The sequence below is a fragment of the Pongo abelii genome, chromosome 12, assembly GCF_028885655.2.
Source record: "Pongo abelii isolate AG06213 chromosome 12, NHGRI_mPonAbe1-v2.0_pri, whole genome shotgun sequence".
NCBI lineage: Eukaryota > Metazoa > Chordata > Mammalia > Primates > Hominidae > Pongo > Pongo abelii.
In genome coordinates, this window is record NC_071997.2 from 87,246,693 (window position 1) to 87,270,015 (window position 23,323).

Below are 23,323 nucleotides of genomic sequence, written 5' to 3' on the forward strand. Positions count from 1 at the left end.
TTGTTTTGTCGCCCAATGAAGGATTGTGAGGCGGAGGAGGTGGTGACACATAAAAACACTTCTGGAGGTACTGCTGCATCTCAGGGCAGGAGGTACAGAGGGGACAAAGAGAGGGGTCAGCTGAGGGGCATCCAAGAAGAAAGGACTGAGGCGGTTCAGGTGAAGAATGGACTGAGGGAGCTTGAGGGAGAATGGGCTGAACGGACTTGGGGGAGGATGGACTGAGGAAACTCGGGGGAGGATGCACTGAGGGGACTCGGGGGAGGATGGACTCAGGATACTCGGAGAAGATAGACTGAAGGGACTCGGGGGAGGATGGACTGAGGGGACTCTGGGGAAAATGGACTGAGGATATTCGCGGAGGATGGACTGAGGATACTCGCGGAGGATGGACTGAGGATACTCGGGGGAGGATGGACTGAGCAGACTCGGGGGAGGATGGACTGAGGGGACTCGGGGGAGGATGGACTGAGGGGACTCGGGGAAGGATGGACTGAGGGGACTCGGGGGGGGATGGACTGAGCGGACTCGGGGGAGGATGGACTGAGGGGACTCGGGGGAGGATGGACTGAGGATACTCGGAGAGGATGGACTGAGGGGACTCGGGGGAGGATGGACTGAGGGGACTCTGGGGAAAATGGACTGAGGATATTCACGGAGGATGGACTGAGGATACTCACGGAGGATGGACTGAGGATACTCGGGAGAGGATGGACTGAGCGGACTCGGGGGAGGATGGACTGAGGGGACTCGGGGGAGGATGGACTGAGGATACTCGCGGAGGATGGACTGAGAAGACTCAGGGAAGGATGGACTGAGGATACTCGCGGAGGATGGACTGAGAAGACTCAGGGAAGGATGGACTGAGGATACTCGCGGAGGATGGACTGAGAAGACTCGGGGAAGGATGGACTGAGGGGACTCGCGGAGGACGGACTGAGAAGACTCGGGGGAGGATGGACTGAGGATACTCGGAGAGGATGGACTGAGAGGACTCACGGAAGGATGGACTGAGGGGACTCGGAGAGGATGGATTGAGGATACTCGGGGGAGGATGCACTGAGGACGCTCTGGGAAGGATGAACTGAGGAGACTCATGAATAGTCTCTCCACTCCTCTATCAGAGATAACCACATTTGAGCAGACACTCAGTTGGAGTCACCCCCTGCACACATGTGTACATGCAGCCAAGCCTTTTCCCATGCTATTAGCTGGTGCAAGTTCCGTACCTGGATTTTAAGCGTGGGTCACCTGGAAGAGCTTTGTTAGAGGAAGAAGAAAGAGGTGTCTCTCAGGAAAATCCTGGTTCCCAAAGTTGCACATTATGTCAGATGTACCTGTCTTTGACAGCTGGGAGAGGGGACAAGACCCTGCCCCAGCCCTGGCCAGGAATGGTGGCTGGTGAGCCCCTAGTTGCAGGTAACCTCGACCTGTCCTGGCAGAGGGGAAAGGTCTTCACCTGAAGAGGGGAAAGGAGACTTGAGGAGAATGACTGTCCCCAGGTGACCGCCCATGAACACCTGAGCACCCATCTGATAAACAGCCTGGAGTCACTGGAGAGTGACAGCTTCCATGTATATTCATATATGCTCACCATTATTTTTCATAACCACATCACATTGCATCATTTTAATGTATCATAATTTTCTCAACCAGCCCCATCCAGAAGCTTCTTAACCCAATCTCTTTCTAAGGCCCTCCAAAGGGCTGGAAGAGGGAGCATCTTTACTTTGCTACCGCCATCAGGGGTCCTGGGAGAGTCCCCTTGGATCCTGATTTTTCAGGGCTTGATGCCTGAGAATGACTGACAGAAATTTTGAGAACTGTGCCCCCAGTAATAACAATAATTAACATTGTTTTCAGCACTCTGGGCCAGGCACTGTTCTAAGCACTTTGTACATACATTATCTAAGTGACTCTTCACAACAACAACCTTCTGAGGTAGGTACTACTTTTATCTCTTTTTTATAAATAGGGAAACTGAGGCTCAGAGAGATTAACTTGTGCAAGATGACAGTAAGTTGTTGTGCTGGGATTTGAACCAGGCAGTCTGGCACCAGCATCCACACTCTTTCTTTCTTTCTTTCTTTTTTTTTTTTTTTGAGATGGAGTCTCGCTTTGTCACCTAGGCTGGAGTGCAGTGGTGCGATCTTGGCTCACTGCAAGCTCTGCCTCCAGGGCTCACGCCATTCTCCTGCCTCAGCCTCCCGAGTAGCTGGGACTACAGGCACCTGCCACCACGCCTGGCTAATTTTTTTTTTTTTGTATTTTTAGTAGAGATGGGGTTTCACCATGTTAGCCAGGATGGTCTCGATCTCCTGACCTCGTGATCCATCCACCTCGGCCTCCCAAAGTGCTGGGATTACAGGCATGAGCCACCGCGCCTGGCCCAGCATCCACACTCTTAATCACCAATTTGTCTAGTTGGCTGAAGAGTTTAGCTGGTTATTGATAATAAGCAGTATGTCTTCTCGATCATTCCTCCTAAATTTCGGTAGATTATATTTTGAGGCTTGTACTTAGGGGAAAAAAGAGAGAGAAAAGAAAATCTGACACTCCTCTAAAGAGTTCAAGAGCCTCAGATTCTCTGGGTCCGTCAATCCTGGGCAGAACCCTGCTGACTGGTTGATATGCCACAGGTTAATATTTTGAGCTGTTCCTGGGTGGTGTGGCCTGCACATACCCGCCCCCAAGCTCTCCTTACCACCCTCTCCATGCCCTTAGATAGAAATGACAATGACTATTCCCATTGCTGGTAAATGGTCATCATACCCTTATCCATCCTATACAAATACGTTTCTGCATAGAAGCTACTTGCCTTGCTGGGTCAAAACCAGTGGTTCTAACTAGAGAGGGCCATGAGGCTGCCTAGTACTGTTCAGTTGTGTATGGTGACGCTGGTAACACACTGGAATCACTGAGACATTTCTGTAAAGTGCAGATGCCTTGGGTCCTATCAAAAGGAACCATGGTAGTGGGGCCTGGGCTTGCACCCTTTGAGAATTGTCCCTAGTGAATCATGTTCCATCTTGGCCAAGGACTCCCGGGATCCCAATTGGTTTCAGCCCTAGGTTTTCTCTGCCTCTACTGCCAGCTTGCAGGACTCTTCCTACTCGTTTTGGGGATGTTTGATGCAAAAGTTGATGCTGTGTGGGTGCAGACTTCCAGGAGCATATTGTCTGAAACCTGCAGTGATTTCAGGCTGAGGTTCTTCCTGCTAGGAGCCAGGGACAAGAGTGGATTAATGTCAAGGGTCCCATGATTGTGGACAATCTCAGAGACACTATAAATAGATGGAGAGAAGCTGTTTCTTCTTTTCTCCTCAAGGAAACCACCCAAACAGAAACATTTCATACACTTGCGGTTGAGGAATGCAGTTGGCCACTCTCAAGCTTAAGAGAATGTTGGAGTTTTTTTGTTTTTGTTTTTTCCTTTTTTTCTTCTCTTTCTCATTTTCCTTGAAGGAGGATTAGAAAACACACACAGGCACAGGCCACAGGTGCACACGTGTGCGCGCGCACACACACACACACACACACGAATGCTTTTTCTTGATCTAAAAGAGCACTGTCAAGTCACTGAGTTGATTGTCCTGCTTTCAGTTCAGCATACCCTGACAAATCTTACCCATAGAACAGATGCCTATGGTGCTGTGGTGGTGCCCAACAGCTCTGAGTTTCAGCCTCTTCTTTCTGGGACTTAACCTCTCATTCTCCACTGCTGTCATTGGAACCCACAGGAGTAAATTGGTGAGCACCATTCATTCAAATACACGATGGGAAGTATAGTGGGGAGATGCAAAAGAAGAATGAAATAGCCCACAGAAGATTTCCACACAAGTTGATAAATATACACCTGTGGTTCTTGTTAACCACAGGAGTCAGTGTGGCCCTGTGTGATATAATAAAGAATAAACCTTTGGTCTCTGCCCCTAGTTCCTGGCACCGACCTCCTAAAACCCTTGTAATTTCCTAAGTGATAGTGGTGCTAGGAGCATCTTTTGTTCTAATATTTAGTCTTTGACCTTGGTTCCTGACACAGAGCTCCTAAATCCCTTGGAATTTCCTGGATAATAGGTGCATCTTTTGTTCTAATGAGGTGACTCTTGGTGGGCCCCTGGATGGGGGTTGGTCACTAGAAAGACCACACATGATCAGAGGCTCGGAACATTCGGCCCCACCCCCATCCCCAGGGAGGGGAGAGGAGTTGGATATTAAATTAATAATTGATTATACCTTTGTGATGAAGCCTCCATAAAAATCCCTAAAGCACAGGGTGTGGAGGGATTCTGTGCAGGTGAACACATCCATGAACCAGGAGGGTGGTGCCCCCCAACTCCACTGGAACAGAAGCTCCTATGCTGGGGACCCTGCAGCCCTTGCCCTATGCATCTCCCCTTCTGGCAGCTCATCTGTGTTTTTATCTATCCTCTAGGATAGAATAAACTGGTAAATGTGTTCCCCTGTGTTCTGTGAGCTGTTGTAAGAAATTATCAAGCAAAAGGGGTTGTGGGAACCCCAGTTTATAGCCAGTCGTGGGTCAGAAGTACAGGTCGCAAGTTGGGGCTTGCAGTTGGCATCTGAAGTGGGGGCATCTTATGAGTTCTTAACTTGTGGATCCCTCACTAACTCCAAGTAGATAGTGTTAGAGCTGAATGGAACTGTGGGACACCCATTTGTTGTCTGCAGAGAATTGGAGAAGTGCTTGGTGTGGGAAATCACTTACATATTTGGTGTCAGAAATATTGAGAATATAGAGAAAAACTGTTTGCTTTTCCTATATACCCAGGAAGCCCCAAGCCTTTTAAATTATGGTAACAAAAATCAGAGAAATGCAGCAGGCAGTTGGGCTGTATGTACTATGTTTAAGAAAAGAAAAATAACAACAACAAAAAACATTAGAACTCACAAATTCTCATGGTGTTGTCCTTCAAAGCTTACCCTTGGATGACCTTCTGCTCATTCCCAGGATGCTCCATGTACTTCTCTAGAAGAGCCTTTTCCCTGTGGAGGCCCAGGAGCCCAGCCCCAGAATTAAGAGAGAAGGGACTAACACATCCCATCGTGAATGGGCTCTTAGCCCAGTGCAGGCCTGTCCTCTTGGTTCATTCTGGTGGTAGAATTTTGGGCCATGCACCCTTTATGTAGTTCCTGCCCCTTGGGCCTCATACTCACACCCACGGAACACTGCAGAAGTTCATTGGAGGTGCCTCCCACAATAGTTCCGCTCCAGCCACACCCCGGGCTCTGCCTTGCAACTCTCCAGCCCTCAGGGGAAGCTGCTGCTTCATCCTCTGCCAGGTCTAGAGGTATGAGGGAGATGGGCACATGAGGTACATCCTCCTAACAGGCAGAGAGCAGGCAGCCTTGTGTGTTGAGACATGCCCCTACCCCAACCACTTTTCCTCCCCATGCCCACAGAAAAGCCAACCTGTGGTGGCTGTTGGTGGCCTTGGGTATAACCTGAGGAAGGGCTTGGGGAAAGGGAGGCAGGGAAGTCATACTGGCTACAGGGAGCTAGGTGTCTTTAAAACTCCTAATTGTGGAATTGTCCTCATGCTTCCTGTCTCTGAACTTGACTTCTGATACTAGACCTCTTGGTAGGGGCCCAGGAGATGAGGTTTGAAGAAGTCACCTTCTGGCATCCCGGGGATCGCCTAGGCTATGTCTGTTCTTGCTCCTTGTCTGTCAGATTCTGGGCCATTCTGCATGGCAAGCAGTAGGCAGCAGGTGGGAGCCTGGAGACCACCCAGCCCACCCCCTTATCGTGCAGGCAAAGATACTGAGGAGCAGAGAGGGGGCACTGAAGTTCTAAGTCCCTTACCTGGAGAGGGACACTGCCAGGATGAGGACACAGGTCCTCAGGTGCTCCAGTGTACAGCAATGCCGTGTGTGCCTGGGAACACAAGAGTCTGTCTGGGCTACGCCTCCACCCACTGTGCCAGCTGTCTGCCAGCCTCCCTTGCAGGTCACAGACTCTTGTCATGCTGTGTCACCAATATAGCTGCTTGTGATCTTCAAATTTCCATAAATGACAGAAAATGGAATCCTCTTGCTTGATGGTACATTCATGGCATCACCCATCCCAGAAGTGTGGTATGTTTGAGACTTCTTAAGATCAAAAAGCATTTGCTTTTTAAAGACATGATTCCTTAATGATGATTTTAAGCACCTCAAGTTCTCCAAACAAACTTGCTGAATTACTGAAACCATCCATTTTGCCAAGCTGATCCTGAAACAGAAAAAATGACCTTCGTGGAAAAACTGGCGCAATCCAAATAAAACACAAAGTTTAATTCATTGTAATGTACTAGTGTTAATTTCTTAGTTTTGACAAACATACCCAGCTACATGGGTTCCTCTCTGCTTGAATTAAAGGCCCAGCACACCCTAGGAGGATGTAGCTCCAAAGGAGTGTGGAACCAGCCTGCAGCCTCCATTGCACCTGCCCTGGGAAGAAGATTCCCAATCTCCCTTTGAAACGTGGCTCCATCCTGCACCCCAAATTAGGCCCCTGTGGACTTCCACACACAGCACCCCCCACAGACTCATCACATTTTCGTGAGGTGCTCTCTCTTTGGGTGGGGGTGGGGCGGGATCTACACCACCCTTTTTGTTGGAGCAAGTCCCCTGGAGAAATGCTGCTTCAGCAGCAAAGAATTATGTCACATCTTCTTTTCTTGGGAAAGAAAGTGGGGAGAGAAAAGAAGAGTGATTTAGGCAGATTAGGCAGCCAGCCCCAAGGAAGTTCTACCAAATATTTTTTAAACTTTACGTTAGAATAATATGATAGTGAAGAGAGTTCTACATATCCTTCACTCAGGAACTTCTGAAGCTTATCACTGGTTTTGGGAGAGTGCTTCGTCATGGTTAAAGACATTTTAGAAGATAAAAACAAAGAAAATGCCTGGAAGCCAAGCAAAAGGATAGAAGAAAAGAGGAAGAAGGAAAGAAAGAAAAAAAGAAAGAAAGAAAAAAGAAAAGAAGGAGAGAAAGAAAGGAAGTAAAGAAAGAAAGAAAGAAAAAGAGGGAGAGAGAGAAAGGAAGTAAAGAAAGGAAAGAAGGAAAGAAAAAGAGAAAGGAAGGAAGGAAAGAAGGAAGGAAGGAAGGGTAAAGAGGAATAAACAAGAAGCTGAAAGAGTCTGTGGGTTGTTGAAAGGCAAAAAGCGGCTATCTCTGTGGTCAGACTGCTCCATCATGCCCAACCTCTCCACTTGTTTTTCACCTCTGGCTTCTTCCAGTCTTGGGGCCAATAACAGTGTTGGAAATGTCAGGGGTTAATCATGACAGGCAGCTGTGCAGAGCCTGGGCTGGACATGGCAAAGTTGGAAGCATCACTCAGGCCAGGTGTGGACTGCCCTCTAGCTCTGCTGGATGCATGTTAAGGTGGTTCAGGGGTGGGGTGGTTTCCCCCAGAGGCTGGGGTAGGTCAGATGGCATGCCTGTCAAGCTAGGGTGTGACTACCTGGAGCCAGGAGGCAGCATGCCGGACGATCACAGAATAAGCGAGGCACACACAAATCATCATCAAGTGGTTATTGGAGACCTACTTTGTGCAGGCACTGTGCTGGGTGCTGAGGATACAGCTGTGACAAAGTGGAAAAGTTCATGCCTGCATCATCCTATAGCAGTGGTTTGCAAAGTGTGGTCTCTGGACCATCAGCAGCAGCATTGCCTGGGAACCTGGGAGAATTGCAAACTGAATCAGAAAGTCTGAGGGTGTGGCCCAGTGTTCTGCGCTTTTGCCAGATCTCCGGCAGGTTCTTAGATGCACTAAAGTTTGAGAAATCCTGTATAGATGACATCCCTGGCACACAGTGTGTGCTCCTGTAAGGGAGCCAGCAGCAGTGGTACCAATACATAGGGCTCTGTGTGGTCCCAGCTCCCTCTCCCTCCCCATGGGCCCGCAAGGACCCTAGATTGCACATAAAAGGTAACTGACCACAGAAAATCCTGAACTCTCTCAGGCAGGAGCATAACGATGCTGATAATAATACCAACTGCAACAGCTGACGTCCAATGGGCACTTGCTCTGTGTCAGTCACTGATCCAGAAGCTTCACATGGACTAGCTCAGATCATTTAATCCTCACAACCGTCCAAAAGCAAGCACTGCTGTTATCTCCATTTCAGAGTTGAGGAAATGGAGGCATAGAGAGGCTACAGCTTTTAGAGACAAGGCAGCAAATGAGTGCCGTAGATAAGATTGTGTTGGGTTGAGGTTAACCAGGAATCATCCGGGCAGGTGGGAAGGGTTGAGCCTGGTATGATGGCAGCAGGAGAGCAGTCCTGGGGTGAGTGCAGGTAACATCAGCTGATGGAAAACCCCAAGGAGGTTTTCCTGCCTCCCACTGATTTCCCAGAATGCCCCTGGGTATTAGGTTGCCCAAGGACTTCCACATTAAGCCCCTCCCTCCCAAATATTGGTGCCTGTGGATCTCCACCATGTTTATTTCCGAGCTTGGGGGAAAACTCCAGCTCAAGAATCCACAGTAAAACAAGAGGCTTAAAACTTGGGGTGTCATTTCTCCTGACTCTTGGATTGATCCGCATGTTCATGAGTGCCATGAAGCTAGAGTCCCCTCTGCAGAGCTGCAAGCTGTCTGGAGAGGAAGATGGAGATGTCTTAGCCCCAGGCTGCTCCCTTGAGTGTCTCCACTGAGAGAATAACAGAGCAGGGTGTGTCATTAATGAGAATTTGCTTGAAGGTTTTGAAATGGAATACTTTTGGAAGGAAAGGACAGGTAGCTGGAAGATAGACCACAGTAGAGGTAGTGTGGCCTGTCTTGCTCACCGAGTGATCTCCCATGTGCAGCTCATAAGAGCCTAGTAAAATATTTTCCTGAATGAGCAGAGTACGCCCCACCTCAGGGCCAGGGAATGCCCCAGCTATCCAAGCACTCAAGACCCACCGAGACTGTGAGTGCAGCCGGAGGCAAGGTGAGCCAAGTGCAGACTTGGAGTGGAGAAGTTAAGTCAGTCGCTTGGGAGCAAGAGGGCTCCAGCTGATGCTGGGAAGGCTGGCAGGGATTCCGGGAGATGAAAGCACAGGAGGGGATGCTCTCCATGCCCGGGGGGTCAGCCAGGAAAATGTGTGTAGGTAAGAATGGACGTGGAGAATGAGTGAGCTACCCCTCGGTTCCCCAGCCCCCTGAACCCTGGGCCTCGGGGGCGCCTGCACGTGTTTCCAGTCTGCAGCAGGCTCCCACAGGGTCATTAACTGCAGCAGGGGAAACACCTGCCCCTGGCTGGTGCCAGGTTTTTTCATGTTGTCTTCATTGCTTCGTGCTTATCGCATTTATGATTATAGAAAAGATTCTTGGCAGCTGTCATCAAATCCTAATAGTGCCTTTAATGTCCCTCGTATATCCTGAATGTGTCAGTAATTCCACTCTGCACATTTATGCCTTTCTTTCACCGGCAATAAAATTTTAGAAAAATATAACTTCAATAGAAATGCCTATGAGGACAATAGGGAACGTAAACACACACCTCCTGATGCTTGAAGTAGGTGAGCACACACAGGCAAATGGCATGGGCTGAAGTGGTCTGCGCATTCAAGAAATTGGGCTTGAGGAGGTTCAGGCTGTAGGCACGCAGGGCTTTTGCATGCATTAGAAAGTAAGGCTGTTAGTGGGATGGCTGGCCTGGGCTTGTCTTTCTTGGGGTTATCAATGAAGGCACATCATGGGTGATGCATTTAGTTTCTTGCCTCCCTTACAGTTAGACATTGTTCTGTGGCTTCTACTTGGCTGTTGCGGTGATAAGCTGAGGCCCTGACACCGTGTTCCTGTCACTTTCCTGTTGTGGCCGTGAATGATGCCTTGAGCTCAGCTCTACCTAGATGCTTGGACTCAGCTGCTGCAGCTTAGAGGCTCTGGACAAGCCCTTCAGCATCAGGCCATCTCTTCCGAGATTCTGCTCAGTACTTGAGCCTGGATGATCTGCTGAGCTTCAGTCTCTGCCCTGCTCCCCTCATGGAGAACCTGATTCATCTGGAGCCTCGGACTCGCTATGTAGTGGTCCCTGGGATCAGAGCAGCACTCTTGGGTGAGTTTACATGCCTGTTTTGTCAGACAGGCCTTTCTGATGCTGGATCCATAGCTGCCTGGATCTGCTCCGGGGCTCAGCAGCCTTCCAGGTCATGCTGGATGCCTGCATCTGGACCTCCTGACAGCCCTCATTCTTGCTCTCCTGACACCTACATGGGAAGCCTTGTTGCCCACGCTGCCTATTGGCTTGGCCCCCATGAGCATCTGGGGGCCCCAGTGCAGCACATCTCATGGCCAACAGGGGCTGTATTGGGTGCCCTTGTACCTCTAAATTCATTTAGAGGCTGATATGTTATCAATCAGCAGGTCCTTTGTAAGCACTTACAGTATCCCTGGCTGTATAAAGGATGGTGGATACAAGACTTGCAGACACACTCCTGCTCTAAAGCATGATGTGCAGTCAAGCCTAATGATGCTCAGCTTTTGCATGTGGCAGATGATGTTCATAGCAGATGCATGTACCCACCAGTCATGTGCCATTCCTGGGATCTAAGCCTCGCTTTAGCTCCAAGAGGAACTAAAGCACAGAGCTCTTGGTAAGAAACTCTGAAGCTCCATAGTGCCTAGACACTGAGCAAAGGCCTGAGCAAGGTCAAGTGAAGTCAGAAACTTTCCAGGTCAATCAAGTTTTCAGGGTGCATGAATAATTCCTTAACCTTAGTTGCCTCAGAAACCATTCAGAAGTCCATTTGGAGTCTTGCCAAACTGGGAAGGCTGGCAGCCCTTTGAATGGAGGCTGTAAGCTCAAACCTGCCTCTTCCACTACAGCTTACACACTGTGTACACAGCACACCCACAGATGTTGCCAGAAAGCCAGTGGGGTATCTGAAAGCAAGGGCTTTACAGAGAGGACAGATAGCTCTTGTGTGCTGCCAAGAGTATAACAGGTGTAGTCACCAAGCAGGGTTCCTGGAGCATGGGAGATGCTCGTTCTCTCGCTTTCCTCTGCTTAGCTCCTAGGAATGGGGCTCAGCTCAACATGAAAGCCCCAGGTTCCTTTCTCTGAGTGCAGGGCCTTCTCTCACACGCCAGGGCTTTCTAAGACCCTGGCAACAGTGAAGAGCGATGACCCCTACGAAAGGCTAAGGATCCCAATGTCCCAGCAGCTTTGGGACCTTGGCCTTCCTGGGGAATCTCAAGGACTCAGATCCCTGATGGCACGGAGGGGAGGGGAGTGAGAATGGTGAGCGGACTGTCAGGCAGAATGTGTCAGTTGCAGGTACCTGGCTGCTATGGTGGCTGCTAGGACAGCCACAGCACCACCTCCACATGCTGGCAAAGTCTGGAGGCTGCCACGGCCTTTGAGTTTCCAAACTGGTGAGGAGGTGGGTACTTACGCTGTGCAGTCTTCTAAGGGCCTGGGTAAAATGAAAAATGAGTCAGGGATGAGCCCTCAAAAATCGCTTCAGAGGCTGTGCTACAGAGAACTCTTAGAGACAGCTGCTAAGGCTTATCCCAGTGACATTTGGCGAAACAAACTGGTTATTTAGGTTCTGGCTGGAAGAGATTACTTGGGCGAAGAGAGAGGTGTCCTAGAGACAAGGGGTGCTTAGCTTGGAATAAGAACTACTCTGTAGGGTCCTTGGGGTCCAGGCCAGGCCTTGTAGGATCTGTGACCAGGGGCAGGGGACCTAATGCTCCCTCAGGGAAGGTCAGAGGATATTAGGCTTGATTTCAGGGCTGTGGCCAGCTTCACTGAACAGTTTCCAACAATGGTCACTGAAGGTCCAGGGAGCACCTGTGGGTCAAATTCTAGGTCTCTCACCTAGGATTTGCCTATATGAAATATACATTTTTGTCAATGCCTGGGGCTGTGATGCTGTGGGCAAGGTACCCATAGCCCTATGGAAATTTAAGAGAGTCAAAATATCAAGGTGGTCTCTTGTTTCTGCCTCAAGAATGTTCAACAGGATGGTCTTGTGGTAAGGAGGGTGAATAAACCAGACACAACTGCAAAAGAAAAAATCTCTCCTCCCCTTCCAAGCAGCCCACACCCAGTGTTCTTGGTGTTGACTGCCACCGAGGCTCTCTAGCTCTAGGAGGCTCCTCTGGGAAGCCAGAGGGCAGGGCCCAGGAGGTAGAGTCCTCTGAGGTTATGCTTTGGCCTGATGGCTTGGTGGACAAGAAGGACCAAACCTTTGGCATTTATGGGCTCTTCCTAGTGGAGCTCTGTGTAGGTAGAGAGAGAGGTGCTGTGATTGTTCTGAAGTTTCCTAACCTCTTTGTCTTGTTTTGCTTGAGTTTGGGAGTGCACCACCTGAGACCCGCCTGGCTCCCCAGCCCTTGCTGGGCCCTCTCACAGCCATTCTTATTAGTGTAAGAGCTGATATAGATTAGGGAGGTCTAAATCAGTGCCTGCTTCTGCTGAAATTCCTGGCCAGAGTCTCCTTTCTGAAGCCCCAGACTGAAGGGCCTCACTGTGCAGACCAATTGATTCATTCTTGGGGAGAAATCCATTGCCAGGCAGTGCATGGAGCCCCGGTGGGCCACCCTTTGAAGTTATTTTTATTTGGCTGATTTTTATGTTTAACGAGACGTAGTTGAATGTTGAAGTTGGAAAGAAGGGGCCAGAAATCCAGGCAGCAAATTTCCCCAAAACGTCTCTTTTGAAGACACTTATGGGTAGATCCCTCAGTCCTCCAAACAACCAACCAGCAGGTCTTTAATGAACAATGGCTGTGTGCTAGGCTCTGTGCTAGAGCTTGAAGTGAAGATAGTTTCAGGCCTCAAAGAAGTTTACAGTCCACGAGGGATGTGGGTGGGAGCAGGGTCAAAGGAAGCGCAGGATTCGCACCCATGAAACAACTAAAAACAAAACCCAAGACATACTTGTCACACAGCATAGGACTTGCCAGCCATGGGAGTTAGGAGGAAGAGCTGTGTGGAATGAGACAACAAAAACTTTATGAAGAAGGTGAGACTCTGGTTTGACCTTGAAAAAAGAGGGAATTAATCAGCTTGCAAGAATGTATTGTGCATTTGACATAAAAACCGTGTGGCCAGGGCTTAACTAAAGTAGTAAGGCAGAAGTCTTATAACTGGTTAAACACACAAGACATGTATCTATGAAAAAGAAACACAAAATAGGCAAACAGGACTCTCCCTCTCTCTCTCTCTCTCTGGGGTGGGGGGTTGTATCTGCATCATACGCTTTTTACTCATTCATTTGCCCACTTTTTTGCAACCAATTTACTCATGTCATTGTTGAGGGACCTATGGCAGGTGCTTTGTGCTGTGGCTAATAAGGCAGAAATTGAGCAAAATAAGCAGTGAGCAGAAGAGAGACTCAGGGGCATGCATGGACAGGAAGGTGTGGGGAAGGGTGCCCTTGAGTTGCATTCTGAAATGAGTGGATTTGTATTGGTTGGCAGAGGAGAGATAGAAATAGTTCATTATTGGATTGGACAGATTAAGGGACCAAATGTAGAGACAATGGAGAAAGACACATGAGACTAAGGCTTAGAGGGGGATACCACCCCTGCCACTCCAGGTCCACTTGAATGGGTTGTCCCTGAGTCTGTCTGCTTTCCAGGTTAGACCCCTCTATGGGTCAGCACTGTCTAATAGAAATATAATGTGAGCCACATGTGTGTATTCATGTTTTCTAGTAGCCACATTAACAAAAGTAAAAAGAAACACGTGCAATTAATTTTAATAATATGTTTTATTTTACACAGTATGTCTAAAACATTATCATTTCAACATGCCTTCAATTTTAACCAGCTATTTTACATTCTTTTTGTTTTCTCTGAACTAAGTCTTTGAAATCCAGTGTGTATTTTACCCTTACCTCACATCCCAGTTCAGACTACCATGATCCAAGAGCTCAGTAGCCACCTGTGCCTTAGTGGACAGTGCATGTCCCTGTCACAACACACCCACAGCTTCCATGCACACACATCTCCTGTGCCCCAGTGCCCAACATATAGATGATAAATGGACTGGTGTTTTTGCACTAGCCCAAAAGTCAAAATATCTGGGGGCAGCATGGTGGCTCACGCCTGTAATCCCAGCACTTTGGGAGGCCGAGGCGGGCAGATCACTTGAGGTCAGGAGTTTGAGACCAGCCTGGCCAACGTGGTGAAACCCTGTCTCTACTTAAAATACAAAAAATAGCCGGCGTGGTGGCCGGCAGTTGTATCCCCAGCTACTCAGGAGGCTGAGGCAGGAGAATCGCTTGAACCAAAGAGTTGGAGGTTGCAGTGAGCCAAGATCATGCCACTGCACTCCAGCCTGGGCGACAGAGTAAGACTCCATCTCAAAGAAAAAAGAAAGAAAAAGAAAAGTATCTGGGAGGCAAGTGGGTCGAGTATAATAAAAGACATGGATAGACAGTAGGAAGATGTCTGTAGGCAGGTTAAGGGCATAAGTGAGGAGATGACAGGAGCTAGTCCTGTTCCTTAAAGACCTCCAAAGCAAGTATCTATGAATTGAGGTGGTGACGATCATACCCAAAATCCTTTTCTAGCCTATCCTTTCCCTAGTGACACTGCTTCTGCACTGGGTGTACCTATCAATGAACCCACAAGCCCACTCATACCTATTGTGTGCCCAGCACTGTTCTAGGTGTTGTGAGAGATAAAAGAAGCACCTTAAGAGATAAGATAGAGACTTTGAGAAAACAGCCATAGGGAAAAGCCCCATGTGCAAATGCCCCATAGGCAGTACTTGGCAGTGACTGAGTTTCCATTAAGACAAGAGAGGAGAGGGAAAGCCATGGAGCCTTGGAATTCCCAGCTGCTGAACTGTATGGAAAGGAAAGGGCAGAGGTGGAAGGGCAAGAAACCCTTGGTGATGCCTGGGCTGTGCTCCTTAATATGGCTGTGTGATACCAGTCACGGCACTAGCTTGCCTCAGTTTCTTTTTCCTGATCCAGAGAATGACATTTGCCCAGCCTATCTCCCAGGGTGCCTGTGAGGATCCAATGAGATTGGGCATGGGAATGAAGTCTTACCGAGAGGTAAGGAGTAATTAATAGTAATAGTAGGCTGGGCGTGGTGGCTCACCCCTGTAATCCCAGGACTTTGGGAGGCCGAGGTGGGTAGATCACCTGAGGTCAGGCGTTTGAGACCAGCCTGACCAACAAGGTAAAACCCTGTCTCTACTAAAAATACAAAAATCAGCTGGGCATGGTGGCAGGCTCTTGTAGTCCCAGCTACTTGGGAGGCTGAGACAGGAGAATTGCTTGAACCTGGGAAGCAGAGGTTGCAGTGAGCCACTGCACTCCAGTCTGGGTGATGGAGCGAGACTCTGTCTAAAAAAAAAAAAAAAAAAGTAATAGTAATTAGTGTTGCTGCTGAAAAACTTGGCCCAGCAAGACTTTGGAGAGCACCAGAAAGGAGCAGCTAAGCCATTGTCACATGTCCACAAAGACTGAGGTTTCCTTGGATCTCTGTTCTCTCTGCCTGGAGGGTCTATCCCTCCTTTCTTTGCCTACGATGTCCTTCCCATCCTCTAAGACCTTGGACAGACCCCACTCCTCCAGGAAGCCCATCTGGATTTGAGGCTCCTTATTCTGGGCCCCCGTAGTGTGATACCTATGTCCTTCTGTTTCATATTCCCATCAACTGCTTGTGGAAATCTCCTCTATTGGACCAGGAATGACTAGAAGGTGAGACTTTTATTTGATTCGTTTCCAAATCCTGGGACACCCAGTGGATTCCTATTTCCAGATTTGAGCTGACTTTTGATAACTCTTTTGTCTCTGGAGGCTTCATAGGGAGAAGAGGTTCTAGGCTCCTATGGCCTAAATGGGCTCAACCCTGCCAATGTCTCTGACCCTTTGCTGAATAAGGATTTAGAGGCTGTTTCTGATTTGGAAATTGCAGCCGGAGTTTTTTTAGTGCCGTTTTCCAAAGTCAACATTCCCAAGCAGAACTGGAGTGGAGAGGAAACAGTGCCCCCAGAACTTGGAGGGAAGGATCAGTGTGGTTCCATTATTTAATTAGGCTAAAGAATGCTCAGAGGCGTGTACTGAGCAAGAGGCGGTGGGGGTATCAGGGAAGGGGGATGCTATGTGTTATCGGACCATCCTCTGGATCTGGAGAGGAAGCCTGGGGTGGGAGGCAGAGCATGGGGTGAAGGGTTAAGGCTCTGGCTTCAAAGAGGCAACTAATTGTATGTGGTTACTCATTGAGAGCCTCAGTTTCCTCACCTGCCAAACATGGACATGGTTGTTATGTCTCAGAATTATCATGAGATATTATTTTGACAATCTTCATAAAAAAGCTTTGAAAAACTCTAAAAACCCCACTGTGGTCTAATGGAAAATACTCTGGGTCATTTGTGGGCTGTGTGATCTTGGTTAAGTCCCAGTCTTCTCTGGACCTGAGGTTACTCATTTAAAAAAATGAGATGTTAGATTGGATGATCCTGAAGCCTGCTTAAGTTCAAAATGTTTATATTTGCTCTTCCGACCTGTGGAGACTGAAAGACACACACACATAATCAGTTTGCATTTCAAGGCACACTGATTGGCCAGTATTTGTGTATCAATAAATTACTGCCATCGTCAGCCAATCATTGAGCACTGATAGTGTTGAGAACCTCTCTTGACCTGTGCTTCTCGACATCTTATTGTTTGGTTGCTGTATTATCATTGACTTCATGTGTGCCCATGTCTTGTGGTCCATCTAGACCCACACTGTCCAATAGAAATACAATATGAGCCACAAATGCAATTTTAAATTTTCTAGTAGCCACACTAAAAAAGTAAAAAGAAACAGGAGATACTTTAATAGTGTATTTTATTTGACCCAATATATCAAAATATTATCATTTCACCATGTGTTCCATATAAAACATATTAACAATATAGTTTTACATTTTTAAATGTTAAAATACACATACTCCCTAGTGTGCATTTTATACTTACAGTGTGTGTCAATTTGCATCAGCCATATTTCAAGTGCTCAATAGGCACATGTGGCTGGTGGCTCCCATAGTGGACAGCACAGATCCAGATTGAAAGCTGCTTAAAGGTAGGGGTTGAATTTTGTGATATTTAATACTTAGAAAGAGCTTTAGAGTTTAAATGCCCTTTCTGCTATATCATGTCATTCTGTCCTTACTGCTGTCTGGTGAAGTTGACACAGTTGTGAACACCATTTTATAGATAAGGAACCTGAGGCTTTGGGGAGATCAAACGCTTGCTCGAGGGCATAGCATCAATAGAAGCTGAGCTGGGATTTGAACTCAGATATTCTGGTTCTAAGTGTAGAAGGAGTTCTAACAGGGGAGCTACCTTCATTTATTTGTCCATTTACTCTGTGATTTGCTAGTTACTTAATCTACGTCCATGCTCTGTGCCTGGTGCTGATATTAACCAGATGTGATCCTTTTGTATTTTAAGAGGAGGCAGAAATGGAGAGGTTAATTTTGATGTTTCTATTTCTTTTCTTGTTTTTTGTGTGTTTAGGTTTGAGAGAAAGATGAGGTTGGAGGATGACTCTAGCATTCTTGTCAGCATCTTTATCTTTTTAACTGCAAGCCTGCTTCAACACATCCGGTGAACCAAGGCTAGAAAACATTCCTGTGTTTCAGGCTGTATTTCCTCTCATTCGTTGTCTTCTGGTTACATGGGTTCCCTGCCCGGCTCCTCCCTCCTCCTTGGCCTGTATCCCTCACTGAGCCAGGAGATGCTTATCACATGCACTCTCTGTTAGACCTGACTTTGCCCAAACTAAACTGTTCTCTCTCTCATGTGGTGATCTTGGCTGATTGCTTTTAGGAAGGGAAACCTTCATTTACTTTCCTGACATGGACTTTCATTCTGGGAGCCAGAGGCTTCCTGTTGCAAGGCAGGGTTGGTCTGTGTTGCTCTGGGGGGAGCCTGATGTCCTCACAAAGCCCTAGCTACACACTACTCACTAGAGGTGCCAGGTGGTGGCTCTTGAAAACTAGGGAGGGGTCCCAGACTGGAGGGCAGGTAATGGAGATGCTGGAGGCAGAGCCCACTATCAAGTATTGGTGGTCATCTAGAAGTGCTGCCAGGAGGCCATGTTGGGAATGAGGAAGGAGCAAGGGTCAGGGTTTGAGGCTCCTGAGCCAAAGTAGAGAATACCACACCCACAGCCACAGTCAGGGGCTTAGTCAGGAGCTGAGGTTTGAGAAGGAGGGGGCCCCTTTCCAGGAGGGACGATGACTTGACCCATGTTCTGTGTCCTCCCTCAGTGCATTGGTACATAAGGCATCACAGAATCCTTGAGATGAAGGAACCTTAGACGTCAGCTACCCTGAGCCCCTACTTCATTGATACCAACATTGCCTGCAACAGTGGGTTCAATTAGTGCTTTGTGGAGTCCTGGTGTTCCCAGGGGTGTCTCAGGGGTAGGGGTGTCTCATGCAATATTTGGGACATAATTACTGTATACTAAAATATTATTCATTGTTTACCTAAATTCCAATTTAACTGGATGTCCTGTGTTTTTATTTGCAAAATGTAGCAACCCTATTCAGGGGGTTTGCCAGGAGCAGAGTGGAGGGCTCAGAGGGCAGGGAATTCCACTACCCACCCACCATTTTAATGAGACCAGCTCTACTTTTATCTCACAGTGGTAGTTAAGACAAAACTAACAAACAAAACAAATCCCTTCCCTTTTATGGTCTCTGATTGTATCAGTCAGGGTTTCCTAGAGGGACAGAACTAATACAACATATATATGTGTATATATATGCACATACATATGAACATATACACATATATATGAACATATATATATATGGGAGTTTATTAAGTATTAACTTACATGAACTCAAGGTCCCACAATAGGCTGTCTGCAAGCTTGAGGAGCAAGGAGAGCCAGCTGGAGTCTCAAAACTGAAGAACTTGGAGTCTGATGTTTGAGGGCAGGAGGCAACTATCACAGGAGAAAGATGTAGGCTGGGAGCCTAGGCCCATCTCACTTTTGCACATTTTTTTGCCTGCTTTATATTAACTGGAAGCTGATTAGATTGTGCCCACCAGATTAAGGGTAGGTCTGTCTTCTTCTGAGCCCTCCAAACTATTCCAATCTCTGCCCGTTACCCAGTTCCAAAGTTGCTTCCACATTTTTGGGTATCTTTTCAGCAGTGCCCCCATATTTTTGGGTATCTTTTCAGCAATGCCCCACTCTACTGGTACCAATTTACTGTGTTAGTCCATTTTCATGCTGCTGATAAAGACATACCTGAAACTGGGAAGAAAAAGAGATTTAATTGGACTCACAGCTCCACATGGCTGGGGAGGCCTCAGAATTATGGCAGGAGGCGAAAGGCACTTCTTACTTGGCAGCAACAAGAGAAAAATTAGGGAGAAGCAAAACCGGAAACGCTTGATAAACCCATCAGATTTTGTGAAATTTATTCACTATAATGGGACTAGCACAGGAAAGACTGGCCCCCATGATTCAATTACCTACCCTGGGTGCCTCCCACAACATGTGGGAATTCTGGGAGATACAATTCAAGTTGAGATTTGGGTGGGGATACAGCCAAACTGTATCACTGACCGAGGAAGAATCCTAGACGGTATTATAGAGAAGAGATTTGGACATAGTACCATTCATGAACGAGGGTTACTCATTTCCCCCAGTATCAGATAGGTCAAATCCATGTTAAGGGAGGAATATAAATCTCTTCTGATGACCAGCCAAGGAATTCTGTTATTGTTGTTTTAAGGGATGGATTCTCATGATGGTGAGTTAAGGTTGAGAAAAAGACAACTGTATTCAGAAAGGGACACTTCTTTTCTCTATCCCTGCCCTCAAGTTGTCCAAAGACCTTGAGACCAGGGTGCACCCTCCCTCGCTTCCCTAAAGCAGCAGATGCCAGGCTCGAAAGAGGCCCCAGGACATTCATAGGAGGCTGCTGGAGTCTATCCCAGGCTCGAAAGAGGCCCCAGGACATTCACAGGAGGCTGCTGGAGTCTATCCCATTTGCAGGGGATGGGGAGGGACCTCAGGAGTTAGGAATTGATACTTCAGTGAAGAGAGGGAGAGCCTCCAGGAGAAAGTGTGGAGATGGTTAGGGTCCCCACCCCACCAGGGATGAAAGGGTTAAAGGGAAGCGAGGGGAGAAGGGGAGAGTGAGGGAATGATAATGCATTTTTTAACTTTATTTATTTATTTATTTATTTTTATAGAGATGGGGTTTTGCTATGTTGCCCAGACTGGTCTTGAGCTCCTGGCTCAAGTGATCTACCTACCTTGGCCTCCCAAAGTGCTAGGATTACAGGTGTGAGTGACCATGCTTGGCCAAGAAAGCATTCTTATCACTCTTTTTCTGGAGGCCTAGTCAGCGAGGTGTAGTCCCTTGTGCAATGCAGAGAAGCCAAGTACAAAACATGGTGCTCAAAATTGTACGAATTGCCACCCCAACACCTGCTGCATTGCCTATCGTTTTAGAACTTTGGAACAATTACCCGATTTCATCAGGAAAAAGAACAGCTTTAAATTTTCAAAAGAGTCAGTGTAGAGTCAGCCAGGGGAAAGGAGGTGAGGGGGTTCCGGCGTGGGTTGGCAGCAGCTCATTTTTCCATGGCATGTGCGTGGAGGACCCTCTCTCTCTCATCTGGCAGGTCATGTGGAGTATCTGTTTGCAGAAACAGTAAGACAGAGCTCATCACTTTCATTCCAAGATGGAGCTAAAGACAAAACCCTAAGGGATCAAAAAGGAAGGGGCCTATTCTATGGGCCTGAGGTTTTAAGTATTTGGCTTCCACATGAGATTTCAATTTGAAGAAAGAGGTCCATGGCTAAAACAGTTTGGGAAAACCATTGCTCCCCACAATATCCACAGTAAGTGGTCTTCCATCTTCAGTGAAACAGCCAACTAAAAACAAAAGTGTGTGTCAAATCACCCATAAACTGGGAATTTCCAAGTTGATGTGGAGCCTGGGATCCTAAGGTACTAAGTCTCAGATGGGTCGTGATCATGCTTTGGCTATTTTACTAGTTGCTAGAAAATACTTTGGTGCTGTGCTGAGATGTTCACAGGTACAGTGCCTTGATAACTAGTTGCTGGTGTGCTGTGAGCACATCTTGGGGCCTGTGGGCACATCACAGTGCCTGGTGATGACTTCATGGGCCAATCTTACATTTTCGTTCCTGGCAGTGGTAACACAGGTTGTGCAGCCTTGGACAAGCATCTTTCCTCTCTGCAGTGCTGAGAGTCAGGAAGCTGCTCTGTGAATGCCCAAATCCAAAGAGTTTTTTTTTTTTTGGTGTGTGTATGTGATAAAATATACGTAACATACATTTTACCATCTTAGCCATTTTATTATTATTATTATTATTATTATTATTATTATTATTATTTGATAAGGAGTCTTGCCCTGTTGCCCAGGCTGGAGTGCAATGGTACGATCTCGGCTCACTGCAACCTCCACCTTCTGGGTTCAAACGATTCTCCTGCCTCAGTCTCCTGAGTAGCTGGGATTACAGGCACCCACCACCATGCCAAGCTAACTTTTGTATTTTTAATAGAGACAGGGGTTGGCCAGGCTGGTCTCAAACTCCTGACCATGCGATCCACCTGCCTTGGCCTCCCAAAGTGTTAGGATTACAGGCGTGAGCCATAGTGCCCAGCCTTTATTATTATTATTTTTGAGACAGAGTCTCACTCCGTCACCCAGGCTGCAGTGCAGTGGCACAATCTTGGCTCACTGCAACCTCCACCTCTTGGGTTTAAGCAATTCTCGTGCCTCAGCCTCCCATGTAGCTGGAATTACAGATGCGTGCCACCATGCCTGGCTAATTTGTATTTTTTGTAGAGATGGGGTTTCACCATGTTGGCCAGGCTGGTCTGAAACTCCTGCCCTCAAGTGATCTGCCCACCTTGGCCTCCCAAAGTGCTGGGATTACAGGCATAAGCCACCATGCCTGGCCCCATTTTAAAATACACAGTTCGGTAGTGTTGAGTATATTCACATTGTTGTGCATCCAATCTCCAGAACTCTTTCATCTTGCAAAACTGAAACACTGTACCCATTAAACAGCAACTCCCCATTCCCCCTGTGGGCAGCCCCTGGAAACCACCGTTCCACTTTCTATTTCTGTGAATTTTGCTACTCTAGGTATCTCTTTCCTACTCTAGGGATCTACTCCTCTAGGTATCTCAAGTGAAATCACACATTTGTCCTTTTGTGACTGGCTTTTTTGACTTGACATAATGTGCTCAAGGTTCACACATGTTGTGGTATGTGTCGGGATTTCTTTCCTTTTTAAAGCTGAATTTCATTATTTGTACACATATATACCTGTCTTACTCCACTGCAGGTGCTGTAACAAAATATCACAAACTGGGTAGCTTATAAATAGCAGAAATGTATTTCTCACAGTTCTGGAGACTGGGAAGTCCAAGATCAAAATGCCAGTAGGTCTGGTGTCTCCCAAAGACCAGCTTTCTGGTTCATAGATGATGCCTTCCCATTTTTTCCTCCCATGGTGGAAGGCCTGAACAAGCTCCCTTGGGCCTTTCCAATGAGTTCTTTTTAACTGTATGTTCCCTTTTTATTTTGAGGGAAGGTGGAGTGCTGTGTGGGGAGGGCACACAGAAGGAGGACCTTCCATTGTAGCTGCAGCTTCTCCTCTGGTCTTGAGCAATTAATTCTGCTCTGGCTCCAACTTATGTTCCCCTCTCAGTGAGCCCCAAGCCATAGAGTTAACTGGGCCCTTAAGTGCAGTTTAGAGACCCTCTACAGTTACTTGAGAATGATCCCTGGAGGCTCCTGCCTCACTCCCTTCTACTATCAAAGTATTCCTTCCAGCCAAAGAGCCCTGGGGGCAGTTCTGGGAATGCAGTTTTCTCATCTTGATACAGTACTGCTCAGTTTATTGATCATTATAGATTGGGGCACAAAGTTTCCTGACTGTTCACCCCAAAAACATGGCACTGTGTGGGAGGAAAGGGGTCTAAACAGTAAGGATCTGGAGCATGAGCCCTGAGAAGGACCTTGTGGGTAGGAGACTTCCAGCCTCTCCTTCTCCCCTCTATTAGAAATTGAGTCGGCAGGAGGCAGGCTGGAGCGGAGCTCTTCCACTGTGGTACTGGGGAGAGGCCTGGCCTGCTCCAGGGAGTGGGGAGGAAGTTGCTTTGCAATGGGCCTTGAAGACTAGGGGTTTGGATTCATGAAAAGAGGGGAGACCATTGTTCCAGGGTGGAGGAGGTCTTTGTGGACTGGGCATAGGTTTTGGGGGATAGAGGAGAGAAAAGGTAGAGGGAAAAGGAGCTGGCAAGGCCCAGATTTTAGAGAGCCTTGAATGCCAAGCTGAGTTCAACCTTGAAGCTGAGATTT

The 23,323-nt window shown here is 47.6% G+C and overlaps 1 long non-coding RNA gene across 6 annotated transcripts in view; it reads left to right on the forward strand.

Annotated features, from left to right (window-relative positions):
• The first annotated feature begins 3 nt into the window (after positions 1-3).
• LOC100441134 (uncharacterized) overlaps positions 4-23,323 on the forward strand; it is a 118,499-nt gene continuing 95,179 nt past the window's right edge. For 2 of the 6 annotated variants that reach the window (XR_008522436.1, XR_008522439.1), the window contains exons 1-2: positions 88-1,941; positions 9,722-10,048. This is a non-coding gene — a long non-coding RNA (uncharacterized LOC100441134). Of the gene's footprint in view, positions 1,942-9,721; positions 10,049-23,323 lie in introns of all 6 variants that reach the window. The other 4 variants (XR_010136309.1, XR_008522437.2, XR_008522438.2 and 1 more) reach the window with 4 other exon arrangements.